This window comes from Scylla paramamosain, unplaced genomic scaffold (genome assembly GCF_035594125.1).
Source record: "Scylla paramamosain isolate STU-SP2022 unplaced genomic scaffold, ASM3559412v1 Contig17, whole genome shotgun sequence".
NCBI classification, from domain to species: Eukaryota; Metazoa; Arthropoda; class Malacostraca; order Decapoda; family Portunidae; genus Scylla; species Scylla paramamosain.
Genome location: NW_026973682.1, coordinates 820,001 through 839,264, shown reverse-complemented (window position 1 = coordinate 839,264; position 19,264 = coordinate 820,001). Strand labels below are relative to the sequence as shown.

At 41.0% G+C, this 19,264-nt stretch overlaps 1 long non-coding RNA gene across 3 annotated transcripts in view; it reads left to right on the top strand.

Annotated features, from left to right (window-relative positions):
• Positions 1 to 7,647: 7,647 nt before the first annotated feature.
• Positions 7,648 to 19,264, top strand: part of LOC135097300 (uncharacterized) — a 30,847-nt gene continuing 19,230 nt past the window's right edge. For all 3 annotated transcript variants that reach the window (XR_010265580.1, XR_010265579.1, XR_010265581.1), the window contains exon 1: positions 7,648 to 7,749. This is a non-coding gene — a long non-coding RNA (uncharacterized LOC135097300). The remainder of the gene's footprint in view (positions 7,750 to 19,264) is intronic.

The window sequence follows — 19,264 nt, the reverse complement described above, 5'->3', positions numbered from 1 at the left end:
GTTGTGAAGTGAAATTAATACTGTTCCTGTTCATCCATGGTTTGTGTGTGGGTATGTGAAAATAAAGTACGGTTTGTCCGTTGTGTGTGTGTGTGTGTGTGCTTCTATGAAATTTTTTTTTTTTTTTTTTTTTTTTTTAACGTCTAGTTTTCCCTAGTCTGTTAGGGCTGACACGGTGCCTCCTGATGAAGGACTTTTGGATTTGGCATTTGGGAACCGTTACCCCGAGTGGATGCCCTTCCTACCCTCGGACCGTAGCCAGGATTCGAACCCGTGCGCCTGATGACCACTTGGCCCCCAAAGCGCACGCGGGACCACTGTACCACGTGCTTCTATGAAAATATTCCCTCAAAAACTAGACACGAGAAAATAAAATATAACGTTGAAATAACACCGTATCAGAATGATATGGAAATACGAGTTTACAACATATTTCTAATTTAACTTATTCCCCCGAGCGGAGCGAGTAGCTTCCAATTTCCCGACCGGAGCGAGGGGCTTCTAATTTTTTTTACGGCACATCTCTACAACCCACCGCTCCGCCTGGCCCCTGGAGGGTACAGCGATGATTTGCCCAGGAGCACCTTTTGGTGTCCATCGCATATAAGAATTCTGATTTCAGTCTCGGAAACACTATTTAGTATGTAACTTTTGACGGCGCATCTTTCTTATTTTATGACTCGCCGTTTTGCATATTTCGATTTATCTGCATGTGAGCGAAGGTTTCTTGTGCCTCACAACTCGCGCAACTATCGCCTCATCACTGTCGATCGAGCTCGAACGCACAAAATGCGCAAATTATTTGCCATAGCTTCCTTCGTATACGGGATAGCCAGTCTTGGTTGACACCATCAGACTCAGCAGTGACTGTAGAATCAAGGTTTATGGTAAAAACCTGACAAAACAAAAAAAGGAAATGGTATTACGACGAGTGGAACTGTGAAGATGTTAAAAAAAGTGTAATTTTTTTTTTTTTTTTTCGTCTGAAAAGAACTAGAGCATGTCGTTCTCAAGAGGGAACTTCAGTTTGATGAGCATCTTGCTCTACTTGAAGCGGTCCTCCTGCATCTTTGCGGAGAGGAGTTGACCCTTACGCATCTTGTATTACTTGTATCTGATATATTCATGCAATCACTTCCTTACGGTGCCCTCAGACACTTGCAGCTCTCTGGCAATGGACCTCATGGACCGGCTGGGGTCTTCATCAACCATGGCTCGCAATTGTGTGACAAATTCGGCGTCCCTGGCGGTGTCCGATCGTCGAGAATGATGTTTCCTCTCGGCAGCACCTTCACAATCGTAGTCAGAAGAAATCAACTCCCTCCTGACGGTTCTGACGAGCTGTTCAGTCACTTTTAGCAGTTCTGAAATCTTGCTTCTGCTGTGTCTGCGTTGGGGCCTGGGTGTAGGTGTGATGGGGGAGAGGTGGGGGTTAGTGTGTGTGTGTGTGTGTGTGTGTGTGTGTGTGTGTGTGTGTGTGTATGTGTGTGTGTGTGTGCATGCGTGGATGTACGTTGATGTGTGTGTGTGTGTGTGTGTGTGTGTGTGTGTGTGTTGGGAGGAATAAGTCTGAGTGTACGTGTGTGTGGGAATCAGTCAGTGGGGGATAGGATTGCGTGCAAGATATGCGTGTGTGTGTGTGTGTGTGTGTGTATAATAATAATAATAATAATAATAATAATAATAATAATAATAATAATAAGTATGTGTGTGAGTCTCTGTGTGTGTGTGTGTGTGTGTGTGTGTGTGTGTGTGTGTAGCGTGTAGTTTGTGTGCATAGGGAAAAAAACAAAAACAGAAAAAAATTCAGCCGTAGGATTGTATAAGAGAACGAGGAACATTATATGATTTTCGTGTTTTAATCTTTTCATTTACAGTTATTCCTTCTCTTCTTTCTTTTCCTTCGTCATAAGTTTCATCATTATCATTCATCATAATTGTTCCTTCCATATATAATAAAGATTTATGTATATCGAATATTAATGTAGTTAGACGTGTTGAGGTATATATGATTCTATACACACACACACACACACACATATATATATATATATATATATATATATATATATATATATATATATATATATATATATATATATATATATATATATATATATATATATATATATATATATATTATTATTATTATTTTACTGTATCTCAATTTTAGTTTACTTTAACAGTTTTAGTTACTTTTAACATTTTACTCAAGCACAGTTCTCATGCTTTTTTTATCATTTTGTAGCGGCGCCACATGACCGAGATGTCGCAGCGCCAAATTTTTAAATCGCTGACGAAAACCCAAATATTGTATTGTTTCAGTCTTTCCAAGTCTGCATAACCTCCCTGAGAGTTAGAGTGACAGTCCCGACGCTACTCGTTCTCCTCTGCCTGTAAATAATGCAGTGGTGGGCTGGTGGTCTAAAGGCTGACTTCGATCCCTCCTCACGGTAGTTTCTCTGCTCTGAAGTTGGTTTCCGTCATAACGCGTCCGCTCCACCGGACCTTGTTGCTGCGCCGGGCCTTGACTCAGTCTGTACCTCATGGCAGTGTCCAGGTAGGAGACGTAACTCTCTCTCTCTCTCTCTCTCTCTCTCTCTCTCTCTCTCTCTCTCTCTCTCTCTCTCTCTGTGCTACACTAACCAAAAGACTGCAATACCAAAAAAATCCACAAATAGGGAGTCATGGGAAAAAAAAAAGGGTGTACAATTGAAGTGAGTAAGCCTTACTGGTTAAGAATGGACTTCTCGTCACACACAGAAGGAGAGAATAGATTGCCTTTGTCCTTTTTAGGTTGCTGAATTATTCAGGAGGCTGGAGTACAAATGCATCTATATGAAAAGTAGGCAGTCATAAGAAAAGTGTCTAGAATTAAAGGGGTATAAAATAAATAGGATGTTAATATTGTTTCTCTTTAGGCTACAGAGATATTAAAGGGACTGCAAGTCTAAAAGAAATATATTGTAAAAAATTGTGCAGCATTGTAGGGACTTTTCGTGCCTTGAAACAGAGGAAGAGAGAGATTAAGAGAATAATTTTGTCCTCTTTAGGCTCCATGATACAAGGGATGCAGTACAAACGCAAGTCTAAACAGTATAGAGTTAACACCATCCAGCACTCAGTGGCCCCATCGCGCTGGTCAGTAGAGGACCCGAGGCCATCAGAGGCAGCGGAACCTTTCTGGGTCGTAAGGTGATAGCCCGGGGGACGTAAATAGGTGCGTATCCGGTGTGTGTCAGAATAATCCAATACTTACTTAAAGGTCAGGAAAATTGAGCACACCAGACACGCTCCACATTACACAAGCTCTCGTTCTTCACCTCCATTCATTTCAGCCAGACTACGTGAGGAGGAAAGTGCGGGAGACTGGAACGAAGCGACTGGAGAGTTATGAAGGATGAGTGTGAAGATTCTTTGTCTTTTTATTTATTTATTTATTTATTCATTCATTTATCTGTTTATTTATTTATTTATTTTATTTATTTACTTATTTTTGTGGTGTGCATTTGTGCAAGGTGTAGGGTCTGCTTGTCTTCTTTCTGAGATTTACTCTATAATCTTTGAAGCAATACTCACATAAATGGGCACTGAATATTTAGTAAAGCTTCCCAAAGATTTACACTATCATTGTTCAAGCAATGCTCACCAGAGTGGGGAAAACGTTTAGTAAAGCTTCCCCAGTTTTTTTTTTTTTTTTTTATGTAGGAAGGACACTGGCCAAGGGCAACAAAAATCTAATAAAAAAAAATGCCCACTGAAATGCCAGTCCCATAAAAGGGTCAAAGCAGTGGTCAAAAATTGATGGATAAGTGTCTTGAAACCTCCCTCTTGAAGGAATTCAAGTCACAGGAAGGTGGAAATACAGAAGCAGGCAGGGAGTTCCAGAGTTTACCAGAGAAAGGGATGAATGATTGAGAATACTGGTTAACTCTTGCGTTAGAGAGGTGGACAGAATAGGGGTGAGAGAAAGAAGAAAGTCTTGTGCAGCGAGGCCGTGGAAGGAGGGGAGGCATGCAGTTAGCAAGATCAGAAGAGCAGTTACCATGAAAATAGCGGTAGAAGACAGCTAGATATGCAACATTGCGGCGGTGAGAGAGAGGCTGAAGACAGTCAATTAGAGGAGAGGAGTTGATGAGACGAAAAGCTTTTGATTCCACCCTGTCTAGAAGAGCAGTACGAGTGGAACCCCCCCAGACATGTGAAGCATACTCCATACATGGACGGATAAGGCCCTTGTACAGAGATAGCAGCTGGGGGGGTGAAAAAAACTGGCGGAGACGTCTCAGAACACCTAACTTCATAGAAGCTGTTTTAGCTAGAGATGAGATGTGAAGTTTCCAGTTCAGATTGTAAGTAAAGGACAGACCGAGGATGTTCAGTGTAGAAGAAGGGGACAGTTGAGTGTTATTGAAGAAGAGGGGATAGTTGTCTGGAAGGTTGTGTCGAGTTGATAGATGGAGGAATTGAGTTTTTGAGGCATTGGAAAATACCAAGTTTGCTCTGCCCCAATCAGAAATTTTAGAAAGATCAGAAGTCAGGCGTTCTGTGGCTTCCCTGCGTGACATGTTTACCTCCTGAAGGGTTGGACGTCTATGAAAAGATTTGGAAAAGTGCAGGGTGGTATCATCAGCATAGGAGTGGATAGGACAAGAAGTTTGGTTTAGAAGATCATTAATGAATAATAAGAAGAAAGTGGGTGACAGGACAGAACCCTGAGGAACACCACTGTTAATAGATTTAGGAGAAGAACAGTGACCGTCTACCACAGCAGCAATAGAACGGTCAGAAAGGAAACTTGAGATGAAGTTACAGAGAGAAGGATAGAAACCGTAGGAGGGTAGTTTGGAAATCAAAGCTTTGTGCCAGACTCTATCAAAAGCTTTTGATATGTCCAAGGCAACAGCAAAAGTTTCACCAAAATCTTTAAAAGAGGATGACCAAGACTCAGTAAGGAAAGCCAGAAGATCACCAGTAGAGCGGCCTTGACGGAACCCATACTGGCGATCAGATAGAAGGTTGTGAAGTGATAGATGTTTAAGAATCTTCCTTTTGAGGATAGATTCAAAAACTTTAGATAGGCAGGAAATTTACGCAGTAGGACGGTAGTTTGAGGGATTAGAACGGTCACCCTTTTTAGGAACAGGTTGAATGTAGGCAAACTTCCAGCAAGAAGGAAAGGTAGATGTTGACAGACAGAGCTGAAAGAGTTTGACTAGGCAAGGTGCAAGCACGGAGGCACAGTTTCGGAGAACAATAGGAGGGACCTTATCAGGTCCATAAGCCTTCCGAGGGTTTAGGCCAGTGAGGGCATAGAAAACATCATTGCGAAGGATTTTAATAGGTGGCATGAAGTAGTCAGAGGGTGGAGGAGAGGGAGGAACAAGCCCAGAATCGTCCAAGGTAGAGTTTTTAGCAAAGGTTTGAGCAAAGAGTTCAGCTTTAGAAATAGATGTGATAGCAGTGGTGCCATCTGGTTGAAATAGAGGAGGGAAAGAAGAAGAAGCAAAGTTATTGGAAATATTTTTGGCTAGATGCCAGAAATCACGAGGGGAGTTAGATCTTGAAAGGTTTTGACATTTTCTGTTAATGAAGGAGTTATTGGCTAGTTGGAGAACAGACTTGGCATGGTTCCGGGCAGAAATATAAAGTGCATGAGATTCTGGTGATGGAAGGTTTAAGTACCTTTTGTGGGCCACCTCTCTATCATGTATAGCACGAGAACAAGCTGTGTTAAACCAAGGTTTAGAAGGTTTAGGACGAGAAAAAGAGTGAGGAATGTACGCCTCCATGCCAGACACTATCACCTCTGTTATGCGCTCAGCACACAAAGACGGGTCTCTGACACGGAAGCAGTAGTCATTCCAAGGAAAATCAGCAAAATACCTCCTCAGGTCCCCCCAACTAGCAGAGGCAAAACGCCAGAGGCACCTTCGCTTAGGGCGATCCTGAGGAGGGATTGGAGTGATAGGACAAGATAAAGATATGAGATTGTGATCGGAGGAGCCCAACGGAGAAGAAAGGGTGACAGCATAAGCAGAAGGATTAGAGGTCAGGAAGAGGTCAAGAATGTTGGGCGTATCTCCAAGACGGTCAGGAATACGAGTAGGGTGTTGCACCAATTGCTCTAGGTCATGGAGGATAGCAAAGTTGTAGGCTAGTTCACCAGGATGGTCAGTGGAGGGAGAGGAAAACCAAAGCTGGTGGTGAACATTGAAGGCTCCAAGAATGGAGATCTCTGCAAAAGGGAAGAGGGTCAGAATGTGCTCCACTTTGGAAGTTAAGTAGTCAAAGAATTTCTTATAGTCAGAGGAGTTAGATGAGAGGTATACAGCACAGATAAATTTAGTATGAGAGTGACTCTGTAGTCGTAGCCAGATGGTGGAAAACTCGGAAGATTCAAGAGCGTGGGCACGAGAGCAGGTTAAGTCATTGCGCACATAAACGCAGCATCCAGCTTTGGATCGAAAATGAGGATAGAGAAAGTAGGAGGGAACAAAAAAGAGGCTACTGTCAGTTGCCTCAGACACCTGAGTTTCAGTGAGGAAAAGAAGATGAGGTTTAGAAGAGGAGAGGTGGTGTTCTACAGATTGAAAATTAGATCTTAGACCGCGAATATTGCAGAAGTTAGTGAAGAAAAAGTTGAGGGGGGTGTCAAGACACTTAGGGTCGTCGACAGAAAGGCAGTCCGACCTGGGGACATTTATGGTCCCCTCCCCAGATGGGGACTCCAAGGCTGGTGTAGGAGTCGCCATGATGATTTTGAAATTTTTGAGTGAAGGGTGTGTGTGTTATTAGGTGCTTGTAGTTTTGTGTGGAGGAAGAGAGTTGTCTTTAGAGGGCAGGCAGTGACTGCCCCCTTGTGTTGTGAGACACAAAGGGAAACGTTCAGTGAGGTCACAGCTGGGTTTAATGATGAGTTCACAGTACTCCCTGAACAGTACTTTAGACCTCACTGGGAGTAATTATCATTTCGGCAGGTGTCTACTGCCTCCTCCTCTAAGTGTAGGCAGTTTGATGTTTACTTATTAAAACCACCGCGGGTTACTGAAATAAAATGGTTCTCTCATAAGGGCGCAATGATGATTAATTTGGTCTCTTTCTTTATTTTTTTTCTTTATTTTTTCTTTCTTTCTTTTTTTTTTAATGTTAATGCATGACGTGAGCTGCAGCATCACCATTATGCACACACTCTTCAGGACCCCCATTATTGTCCTCTCTGTGTGAAATGCGTCTAGAAAGTACTTATAGAACACCAAATCCGAACTGTGGCCTCGGAATTTCGTGTTACTGGCCAGTGTTCAGTTATATGATGTTGCAAAGGGTCTTCGGGTCCTCCAGGCTCAGTTCCCTAACCTTGCTCTGTACTCTCGCTCTTCCTTCTTACAAGCAGAAAGTGAGTTCATTGCAATATGAAAAGGATATAAAAAAGGTGCCAGATTATGAAAAAATGCAGATGTAGTATAGAATGTTACTAATATTGTACCGAAATGCATTATTCATATAAATTTTGAAACTTTTAAAGCATTCTGTACATCTTACCGTGTTGTTTTATATTTGACAGTGCCGCCGAAGTCCCGAGCGGCTTCGAGACAAGGAAGAGAAGCTACGCGGTTCACTTCAGCCAGTCAGTGGTCAGTAGCGTCAGCTTTGTTGTGGTGTACGCGTGGGTCTTGTGTTTTCTTGAACGCTTATTTGGGCTTCAGGTGAACCAAAACTCTCTCAAAGCTTGTCCACAGTGGTCAGCAGGTATGTTAACTTGGTAATGAGTGTATTTGGACATATACTGTTAGTGAAACTGGTGTGTCGTTCCTCGCTAGGCTAGTAGGAAGCAAGCGGTTGAGGAATCACAGTTGCCAGACCATTAATAACTAACATTTTCTTAATTTTTCATATTTATCAGTTTTTGTATTTCACATGACTATCTAGGACGTAAGTGTTTCTAGTGCCATGAATCTAAAGGAATGGTGCTTGAAATGGGAGGTTGTAAGGCTGAGGGACACGAAAATAGGCTTGAGTGTTGGCGGGAGTGGGCGGTGCGCCTACTGTCTAGGCGTCTCTGCTCCCTCACCACGCACCTCGCCGCTGTCTCAACATTCCCCGGTATATTACACTTATTTCTTGAATGTTTACCGTAAAGTCTGCAATCAGGAATCATCGCAAACATTAACCATTGTTGTCTTTCTGACCACCACCACATCCTCTGCCGTTCCACCTTCTACCACTCCAATATTATCTTCCACTTCCTTATCGCTGTTTGTTCCTCCATCACTTTCATAACCATGATCAACTGCCTTTCCCTCATCACCTCATCCTTCACCTCCACCACATCAACTCACTCCGCTTCATCATCAACTCATCCATACTAGGAATCATGTGGGGAGTCAAGAGTGAGAGAGCTGAGGTGAATCAACACTCGTTACTAGAATCACTGTTCATCTCATTAAATTGAGTGACTTACCTTGTTGCCATGGGTTTATCTTTACCCCCACCAGCCCCACCCCAACCCAGCCTCCCCAGCCTTACCTCCCCTAGTCTCACCTCCCCAGCGCCATCTTTCCAGCTTCCTGTTCCTAGCTTCGCCTCCCCAGCCTCCCCAGACTTCCCTAGCCTCACCACCTCAGTCTAACCTCCACAACCCTGTCTTTCTAGCCCCGCCTCCTCTCTCCTGCTTGCCATACCACCCACCCCTCAGCTTCTCTACTCCCCAACTTTAGCAGTAACGACCCCCGCACGCCCCGTAATTGCACAAGTCATTACCGTGTGTGTGTGTGTGTCCACGAGGGGTGTAGGACGGTTTGGCCACGGATGATTTTCCCACGGACAATTTGGCCGCGGGATGTCACCGTAGGACGTTTTGGCCACGGGAACTTCCCAAGGTGGACGTTTTGGCCATGAAACATATTTACTGTAATATATATTATATTTTGTATTATTTACATATTTTCACAATTATTATTAATATTCGTATTTATTATATTTTCACAATTATTATTAATATTCGTATTTATTATATTTTCTAAGTGAGACAGAAGTGAAGCTTCAATTTACAGGCGTTCATAATGTGTTATGGGATTGAGATTAAAAGAGTGAAGCTTCAGTTTACCTAACCTAACCTAACCTAACCTAACCTAACCTAACCTAAAAAATTATCAAGAATTGCAGACACGACTCCACAATCTTGTACTCGACCTGAACGAAGGCAAGAAGACCATTGGAGAATTCCTTCGTGGCATAAGTCATAACCTTAGAGGTGGTCAGCCAAATGTGTAGCCCTTTTAAATACATTCATGAATATTTTGTTCTTATTTTTAATTTTAAATAATTTTAGTACATTTTTAATAACAGAACAGATTAGAGAACTTTTTTGGATAATAAAACAGACTAAAGATTTTTTCCTTTACTTAATAAGCAAGCTACTAAGTGCAATAGATTCCTAGTATTTTCTCCCGTGGCCAAAATGTCCTACCCACCGTGGCCAAAACGTCCTAGGGTGACATCCCGTGGCCAAATCGTCCGTGGCCAAATCGTCCGTGGCCAAATTGTCCGGATTCCGTCCACGAGGAGGCCAGGAAGCAGCATTAGTATTGGCCTTTAGGTATTTACATTGACTTATTTTAAAGTGAATATCAGGCATCTCAGTTATACTAGGGGTGGGATTAGGTTAGCGGATGTTAGCTGGTTGTTTGTCTGCCTGTCTGTCTATCTGTTGATTAGTCTTTGTGCCGATACATCTATGTCATTTTTTTTTTCTATTTACCTCAGTTTTGTTCTGTCTTTCTATCTATCTATGTGTCTTTCTTTCTCTGCATCAGTCTATCTATCTATCTATCTATCTATCATTCTATCTACCTATCTATCTGCATCTGTTTGTCTAATTTCATCCATCTATTTATATATCTGTCTTATCTACCTATGTAACTTCTCATTTCTCTCTCTCTCTCTCTCTCTCTCTCTCTCTCTCTCTGGTAGGCTCTGTGGTATGTGGTTTGTGTGGCAGTCTGAAGGTTCACGTTCGATCGTGGAAACCTCCTTTTTCGTCACCTTCACCTGGATGTTGCGGCGTCATGACTCAGAATCATTGATGCAGTGAGGCGCTGGTCACTGCACCGCGGGGGCGCTTCGATGATGAATACTATCGTGCGGGAAAATTAGTAACTTCCAATAAAGTGTCCACCTAGTGTTAAGAAAGTGAGAGGAAGAAATGTTTGCCAACGCCCTTCATGAGGAGACGAAACGAACTGGAATACACCAGAGAACCTAATGAAAATAAAACCTTTTGCTTCACATTCGGTTTAAATTGTTGGACTTGCCTATGGACTCCCACACTCTGGCGTCTTGAGTGAGTTTTTTTTTTTTTTATATATTGCATGAATACAAAAATAAAGTGAACCTCTTCCCTCTCACTCACAGTCTTCAAGGAACATTGTAGATTTTGTTGTGCTTGGCACGAGCTCTTAAATGATAATACTAATAAAAAAAAAATATATATATATATATATATATATATATATATATATATATATATATATATATATATATATATATATATATATATATATATATATATATATATATATATATATAATCCAGTAAAGATTTCCCTCCCACTTACAGTCGTCGTTTTCTAAGCTCTCCACGGCAGGACTTCACGCAGGTCGCAGGAAACTGAGGGCAGAGTCTTCTTTTTGTATAGCCTTTGTTCTACTGTTAACATTCATTCTGCTTCGTGGGTTGGGAAGTGTTAAGTTGATATTTTCTTGTGTCTTAATTCTACACAATTATAAAACATTTCTTTCTGGAAAGTGAGAAAATACGAGTCAATTCTTTACCTTCAGTTTTTGTTCCATTAATACGAATCCCTGTGCTATGTAAATATAGTAATGTATAATAGATATTTATTTTCACTTTTTATATTGTTCAGCACATAATCTTAGCCACGTTCCTTAACAGTGAGGAGGGATGCATAGTGTGTATCCCTAACCTTTGTTGTACTGATACCATTCCTTCTGCCGTAACTTTAGTGCTTTCCACGAAATATTTTTTCTCACTTTGAAAGTTCTTTACGACATAAATCTCAAACATGTTCTTGGAAAGTGAGAAAACAGGATTATTTTTCTCTGTCAGGATTATTTTTCTCTACTCCTACGATTCCTCCTGTTTCCTAGGTTCGATAATCTCAAACTGACATTTTCTCGTTTTTGTAATTCTTCAAGGGAGAAATTTCAAACACCTTCTTCAGAGTGGGGAGGCCTGTGTCTTCTTTACCTTTAAACTTTGTTCTGGTGATATGATTTGTTCTGGTGATATGATTTCTTCTACGACGTAACTTTAATAGTCTTCAGTACATATTTTCTACCTTGGTTTAGTAATACGATTCCATCTGGTATGTGTGTCTTAAGCTGATATTTTCTTGTGTTCTGAGTTTTTAGGAGAGGTTTTAATTACGTTCACAAAAGTGAGGAAAGGAGCCTTCATAATCTTTAGCCTTTTTCTACCAATGTGATTCCTTCTCTTACGTCCGCTAGTAGGTCTTAAGTTCAATTTTCTCGTTTATATATATATATATATATATATATATATATATATATATATATATATATATATATATATATATATATATATATATATATATATATATATATATATATATATATATATATATATATATATATATATATATATATATATATATATATATATTTTTTTTTTTATCTATTTATTTATTTATTTTTTTATGGCATTTGAAGCATGGTCCATAAAAGTGAGGAGAGGAGTACTCTTCACTTGAAGCTTTTGTGTTTGTAATACGATTCCTTGTAGTATATAACTTAAGTATTGTTTTTGTAAGGTATTGAAGACAGAATTTCACCACGTGCCTGGAGTGTGAGGCGGGAAGAGTCAGTTCTTTATCGTTGGCCTTTTGGTCTTTTTATTTCATCACGACAGAATCTCAACCACTTCCCTGAAAAGTGACGACCAACGAGTATATACATGACTTATTTGTGGGTTTTGTTATACTAATGTGATTCCTTTTGTAATGTAAGTTACTGAGTTTAAGTGATGTATTCTCCTTTTCTTAATTCTTCTTGACTCTTTCAAACCACGTTCCAGAAAACTACGAAAGGATTAGAATTCCTTATCTCTGCCTTGTAATGTGGCAGTGCAAATCCTTCTCTGATGTAGATTTTATTTTATTTATTTTTTATTTGGTTTTCAGAATTGTTCTGGGCAGATTTTAAACCATGTTCATTATGAAAAGTTTTTTCAGTCTTTAAGGAAATATTGAATTTTTCTCTCGCCAAACTTCTGAGGACAATAATCTGAGCCACGTTCAAGGTGAAGGCTTCGTTTCATGGAATAGAAAGGGATGTGTTTTGTTAATGTGTATCGGCAGATTCATTCCAGAGCGTGTCTTTTCTACTTCAGTTCCTCTGGATAGAAATCTTGAGCCACATTCCTGGCAAAGTGAGAAGAGGTTTGTGTTTTCTTTGTTTACAGCGTTAGTTTTATTTCCAAGGCTCATTTTTGGCACGTAAGTATATATTTTATTTTTATTTATTACTTTTTTGATGAGGGAGGTGGACGTGACCAGAGTTTGAACTGAGCAGATTGAAAAGACTAGCGTTAACTGACTGAACCACAAGGCACTTGTTTTGTGCGTGTAAGCAAGCTACTCTTAAGTACATATTTTGTTTTATACATGTACCACGACGGAAATTTTTCAACTATAGCAAAAAGAGGCTCCTTTCCTTCCAACAGATTTATTAGAGTCGTGTTTGTCACTTCCAGCATTACATTTTAGGTTAGATGGTCGTAACAATAAACTCCACATGTAAGCCTTAAAGAATAACATTTCCTTCCACAAGGCACTGTAATTAAGTTCCTCATCTGCAGCATCAATTCCATCCCAGCGATTTCTTGTGGTGTGTAGTGTCACGATCGTTTACTTACTTACGATCGTGCGATCCCGGTTATCTTTCCAAGAAAGTGGACGTTACACTGATCCCGGAAAGTTTTAAAGGTCTGGATTTTTAAAGGCTTCGAGTGCCTACCCGACCTATCCGAAATCGCCAGAATTATCTCTCACTCCACCTTTACCTTGACTCAGCACACCTGGAATCACCTCTAATACCAGATTAATGTTGTCATAGCAGAAAACACAATTATTCTATGTTACAAGCACATATATTAATACTAATAATAATTCACAAACAACATGAGGTAGTACACGTTACTACATGACGTTCTCGTCACTTCACACAACACCACAACCCGTTTACACCTCCACCAGTCACTGAAATATTTCCCCTCAACCGCAGGAATTTACTCAGACGCCACTACCGCGTCCCCAGACAATAATTCCCGTATTTCACCTCCTCAAGCCTCACAGGAGATCACCATCATCACCAAAGATTACCCATAACACCATATCATCATCGCCAAAATCACCAATACACCACAACACCAGCTTCCAAGGTCAACACCACAACCTCCACTCACAAAATGGCTGCCAGTTTGACCTATGACCCCTCCGAACAGCGTCACCGGCACAACTCAACAACCGATTTTCAGTGGACAAGAGCTCTTGGTATCACAAAAGACTCACTAACCTGATCCTGGATATCAAGGTTATACCGCTACACCACTAATATCTCCACACACTCACTCCATCACCAATCCACACCAAGATCCTTCCCTGAGAGACGCCTTCGCCTCGATATACATCACGACCGAAGGCGCTCTGCCTTCCCCTCCTTGGAATGTGTTGTTGCCCACTCAAGCTCCCCTTGTTTCAACATATTTCCACCTCAATTATACTTCCTCCCTTATAGATACAAAGATATAGAGAACTTAAATTATGAAGAGAATATTACTACATGATATAAAAATTATGAAGAGAATAGTACTACATGATATAAAAAGAGTAAATAAGTCTTACACTACTTCTAACCAATAATAAGGATAATGCCCGAATGGCAGGTAACCGGAACACTGGGGACACTAAGAAAACGTGATCCCATTCAAGGTAAACTCGGCCAATAACATGACAGTAATTTTAGGTAGAACAACACTGAGTCTACAAGCTGCTCATGTTTGTCTATCTGTCCACGCGTCGCCTGGAACTCGTGTACTGAAAGCCTGCATGGAAATCTGCGGCCGAAAGGGAATTATATCTTGGAACGAGTGAGGAGAGCAGCAGGCAGACATTGGCACCCCCTCGCGAAGTCCTGGTGTATGTAATCCTGCGTGTAAGGTCTCTTCGAGCTGCCGGGCTGGGAGGTGGTGCAGTTTTGAGTACTGGCAGGTGTATTGTATTGGCAGCGGTGTGTGTCCCTCCCCTGTCGTGCAATTCAGGTACTGCCCGAGCCTTTTGAGTGACGCGGCTTCTGAGTCTTTGTGAAACGTGTTGGTGTGAAGTGTGGGTTTGAGAGGCACCACTGGCAGGCCACGAAGAACAGTGTGGCCCGAGTGCTTCAGCCTTTTTTACTGTTTATTTTATCGATGGTCGGTGAAATTCAGTACTGTTCGGAACAGAACGGAAAGAAAAGAGTGGGGGAAGTAAAGAAGAACAATATATATAGAGAAGGAAATATGGGTGAATACGAGGTGAAAGAATGGGGTGAAAGACAGCTGGTACTGTTCGAACCCCTTGACTTACGTGGCTTTTCATCAGCCTTTGTAGAATGGTATAAAGTGTGGCTGTCAAAGACACTACTGGCACCATAAAGGATGACAGGACACTTCACACCTTTTGTGCTTGTTTCATTATTGGTCACTAAACAAAAAATAGAGAGAGAGAGAGAGAGAGAGAGAGAGAGAGAGAGAGAGAGAGAGAGAGAGAGAGAGAGAGAGAGAGAGAGAGAGAGAAGTGTGTGTGTGTGTGTGTGTGTGTGTTTTATTCATTCAGCACTAGGAAGCAGACAAGTATTAAAACAGTTTTTCTATTTACCAGTGATAAGAGATAGAAAACACACACACACACACACACACACACACACACACACACACACACACACACACACACACACACACACTTAAGGACATCACACGTTGGTAGAGTTGCTGTTAATCCATTAACTCAGGATTACATTGGCGGGGAACGAGGCAGTTTGATATAATGGGTGTGTCACATAAACAGCTGCGGTGCTCCTTGGTGTATGCAATTTTATTACATTTGCTTGGTGTCACCACAGTTACGTAGTTAATAACTTGCTGCTTCTTTCTCCGACATAGCCTTTATTTCCTGCTGCCTGTGACTGGAGCTGCCTCCACACACAAGTGTCCTCAATAAAAACTACATTGCCTTGCTTTCGGATCTGCCTTTTTTTTTTCTTTTTTTTTTGACTTTATGAACCATTATCTTGCCCTCATTCTTTCACCGCTCATCCAAATTCAATTATATATATATATATATATATATATATATATATATATATATATATATATATATATATATATATATATATATATATATATATATATATATATATATAGAGAGAGAGAGAGAGAGAGAGAGAGAGAGAGAGAGAGAGAGAGAGAGAGAGAGAGAGAGAGAGAGAGAGAGAGAGAGAGAGAGAGAGAGAGAGAGAGAGAGAGAGAGAGAGAGAGAGAGAGAGAGAGAGTTTTGCGTGTCTGGATTAATTAAAATTTTTTGAAGGAGTTTTTAGAAGTCATTATTAAAGCTTGCCTGAGGGGATATGGAAGAATGGAGAGGGGAGGAAGGGGGAGAAGGTAGAGAAGGGAGAGGGGAGAGGGAGGATGGGAAAGGGGAAAGAGGAAAGAGGGGAGAGAGGGAGGGAAGGGAGGATGGAAAGGGTTGAAGAAAAGAAAGTTTAAGGAAGAGATGAGTGTTGTGTTTTCATGTTGTCTGTTTATTTATTTATTTATTGTTATAGGTGAGAGTTGGGATTGTGGAGGAGAATTTTTTGTTTGTTTGTTTGTTTGTTTGTTCCTTCTTGTTTGACCTGCCTTTCGTTCCTCGTTTCTTTGTTTTATATTGTTTGTATTTACTGGTGTTGTTCTTGTCTTCCTGTTACTCCTTTTTTGTGTTCTTTTCTCCTTCACCTCCTCTCCCCGCCCTTTTCCTTTTCTTTTTTCTTCTCTTTCTTTTCACTTTCTTCTTCCACCACCACCACCACCACCACCACAACTACTTTTTTTCTTCTTTCTCTTCTTCACCACCACCACCACCACCACCACCAGTTCCCTCCACATTTATCACATAGTCAGTCTCTCCTCACTCGGTCCCTAGTATACAGCGGCACTCATTCCTCACCTAGTGGCGGCAGTTAGGTGCACGTCACTCCAGGGTGTTACAGGAGACTCATTAGAGGACAATGAACACGTTGCAGAGGCTCAGGTGTCGTCAATATTCACCTGGATATAAACACCTTCATTATTCTCCACTCGGGTCCTCCGTGTTTTTTTTTTTTTTTCCTGACAGGTTCAAGATTGATTTAAAGCGACAAGAAGAGACTGGTTCATAAACAGAGTGGTAGATGAATGGAACAGAGTAAGGAATCAGGTCATTAGTGCAGAGTTATTTGGGAGTTTTAAAAGATTGGACAAATTTATGAATGATTAGTGGAAATTGATGTGTTTTGTAAAGACTGCCACGTGTAGGCCTGATGGCTTCTTGCAGCTTCCCTTGTTTCCTTTGTAATGTTCTTATAGCCTCGTGTTCTTAAGCTTTTTTTTGTCTCACCAGGGCTATTTTTCAAAGGCTACAGAGATGCTTATTGAAGTTGTCATGCGTGTTTCTCCCGCTGGTTAGGTTGAATCCTTGATCACCTGCTGCTACAATAATGATCATTGTGTAGGGAGGGGCTAGCTGGTTTACTGAGGGTGGGGGGGCGCCTCTCCCCTCGACCTTCCTCTCTCACGCTTCGCTGCCTTACGTGGGGTGAACACGACCTGGGAAGACATAAACTGATAAAGGAGGAGGAGGAGGAGGAGGAGGAGGAGGAGGAGGAGGAGGAGGAATACAAAGGAATACAAAGGAATACAAAGGAAAGCCAAACAGCAACAGACCTTTTGGTCCTTGCAAGGCTGTTTGGTAACTACTTCTAACTAGCTACAGTGAAGAGAGACAGGACAGCATTTCAGAAGGCTCCTCCCCACCCACCACTCCCTCCAGCTTGCGCTGGCATGGAAATAGTTGGGAAAAGTACCATGCAGTATGGAAAAACTGACATGGAAATTTTCATAGGAAAGGATGAAAGGAAGTTCTACTATTCACCCTACGGTGAACTCTATACGCCTATCTGAAAGTTAATACAAGTTATATTAAAATTGGTGTCTGTTGAATAAGAGTTTAATAGTGAATTTAGTAATTATTCGGACAAGAAGAGAGCTTGTTGGGGATTTGCTTTTAAATATTTGTCTATTTTATTTTTGAATGATTCAATAGTATTGCTGTTCACAATTTCGGCAGGAAGTTTATTCCATATATTTACTATACGATTAAAGAAGAAATGTTTGGCCTCGTGGGATTTAAAACGTTTGGGTATAATCTTGAATCCATTATTTCTTGTTAGGTTAGAATGATCAATGGTAAAATATTTATATGCATCAATGTTACTATATCCTTTGAAAATTTTGAACATTTCAATTAGGTCTCCTCTTATCCTGCGCTTTGTTAAACTAAATAGGTTTAGTTCTTCCAGTCATTCCTCATACGGCTTATTGCGCAATCTTGGAATCATCTTTGTGACTCTGCGCTGTATCTTTTCTAGTTTTTCAATGTCTTTTTTGTAGTATGGTGACCAGAACTGTACACAGTATTCTAGATGAGAGCGCACCAGTGAGTTATATAAGGCATGTATAACCTTTTCTGATTTAAATTCAAAGGTTCTTCCAATGAACCCTACTAATTTATTTGCCGTCTTTACTGTTTCTGTGCTGTGTTGACCCGGCTTTAGGTCGTTTGACACAACGACACCAAGATCTTTTTCTTTATCAGCACTTGACAGTGGCATGTTATTCATTACATATCTCGCCTGAACATTGTTGCTTCCGATATGTAGAATTTTGCACTTTTCTATATTGAATTTCATCTGCCATTTTTCTGCCCAGCTTGTTAGTTTATTGAGGTCACACTGCAGTTCCTGCCATTGTGACACAGACGTAACTCTACTTGTTATTTTGGTGTCGTCTGCAAATTTATCCCTTCATCAATATCATTTATGTACATTATGAAGAGTACTGGTCCTAATACAGAGCCTTGAGGAGGAGGAGGAGGAGGAGTACTTAGCGGAATAAAAGAAATATAAGTACAGCGGAGACAAGTGGGAGTGAAAATCTGAAGAGGAAAATAGGGAAATGAAGAGAAAGTTTAGTGATAAGTATGAAGGTTACGAGACTGGAAAAAAGAAAGAAAATGAAGAAGTGAACCAGAGGGATGAATAAGAGAACATGAAAATGAAGAGAAAGGATCAGATGAAGAGGAGAAGGAAAAGGAGAAACAGGAGAAGAATTAAAAATAGAAGGTCGAAGAGAAGGAAGAAGAAGAGGAAGGGGAAATTGACAATGAAGGAAGAGGAGGAGGGGGACGTCGTAGGAGGACAAGAAACAGAAAGAGAAGAAAAGAGAGAGAAAAAATAAGTAAGACGGAGTAAGGGAACATGAAAAACAGAGGAACACGAGAATAGAGAAAAGACGAAAAAAGAAAAGAAAAAAGAAAAAAAAGGATAACATCAACAGTATCACAAGCTCATTACCTTCACACGGTGTTCACCTGACTGACTCCATGAAATTCGTGCACATCTTTGCTTTTCGCTGACCAGTGCTCACCTCAGCCTCTGCTTGCCTGATTGCCTGCTTGAGGGAACGTGAATGTCCTGAAATTAGTGATTAGCGGACGGCGAGGGACGGAGAGGGAGGCTGGCTGGCGGTGGGAAGGAGGGAGTGGATAGGTGGAATGATGGATGGACTAGAATGGTGGATGGGATGGTTGATAGTGGCTGGCTTGGATGGTTGGTGGAAGGATGGAAGGATAGAAGACTGGGATGGACTAGGATGACTGATGGAAGGATGGAAGGACTTGGATGGTTCACAGTGGATGGTCAGGATGGAAAGTGTTGATTATATCAGTTTTTCTTCGTACTGTGAACTTCAGAGGGAAAAATGTTGAAAAAATGCCTTGAGGGGAATGTGTCCAGAGGGGAGAATGTTTAAAGGGGAAAATTATTAGAGGGAAAAATGAATAGAGGGGAAAATGTGTACAAAAGGAAAATATCAAGAGGGAAACACCACTACATAG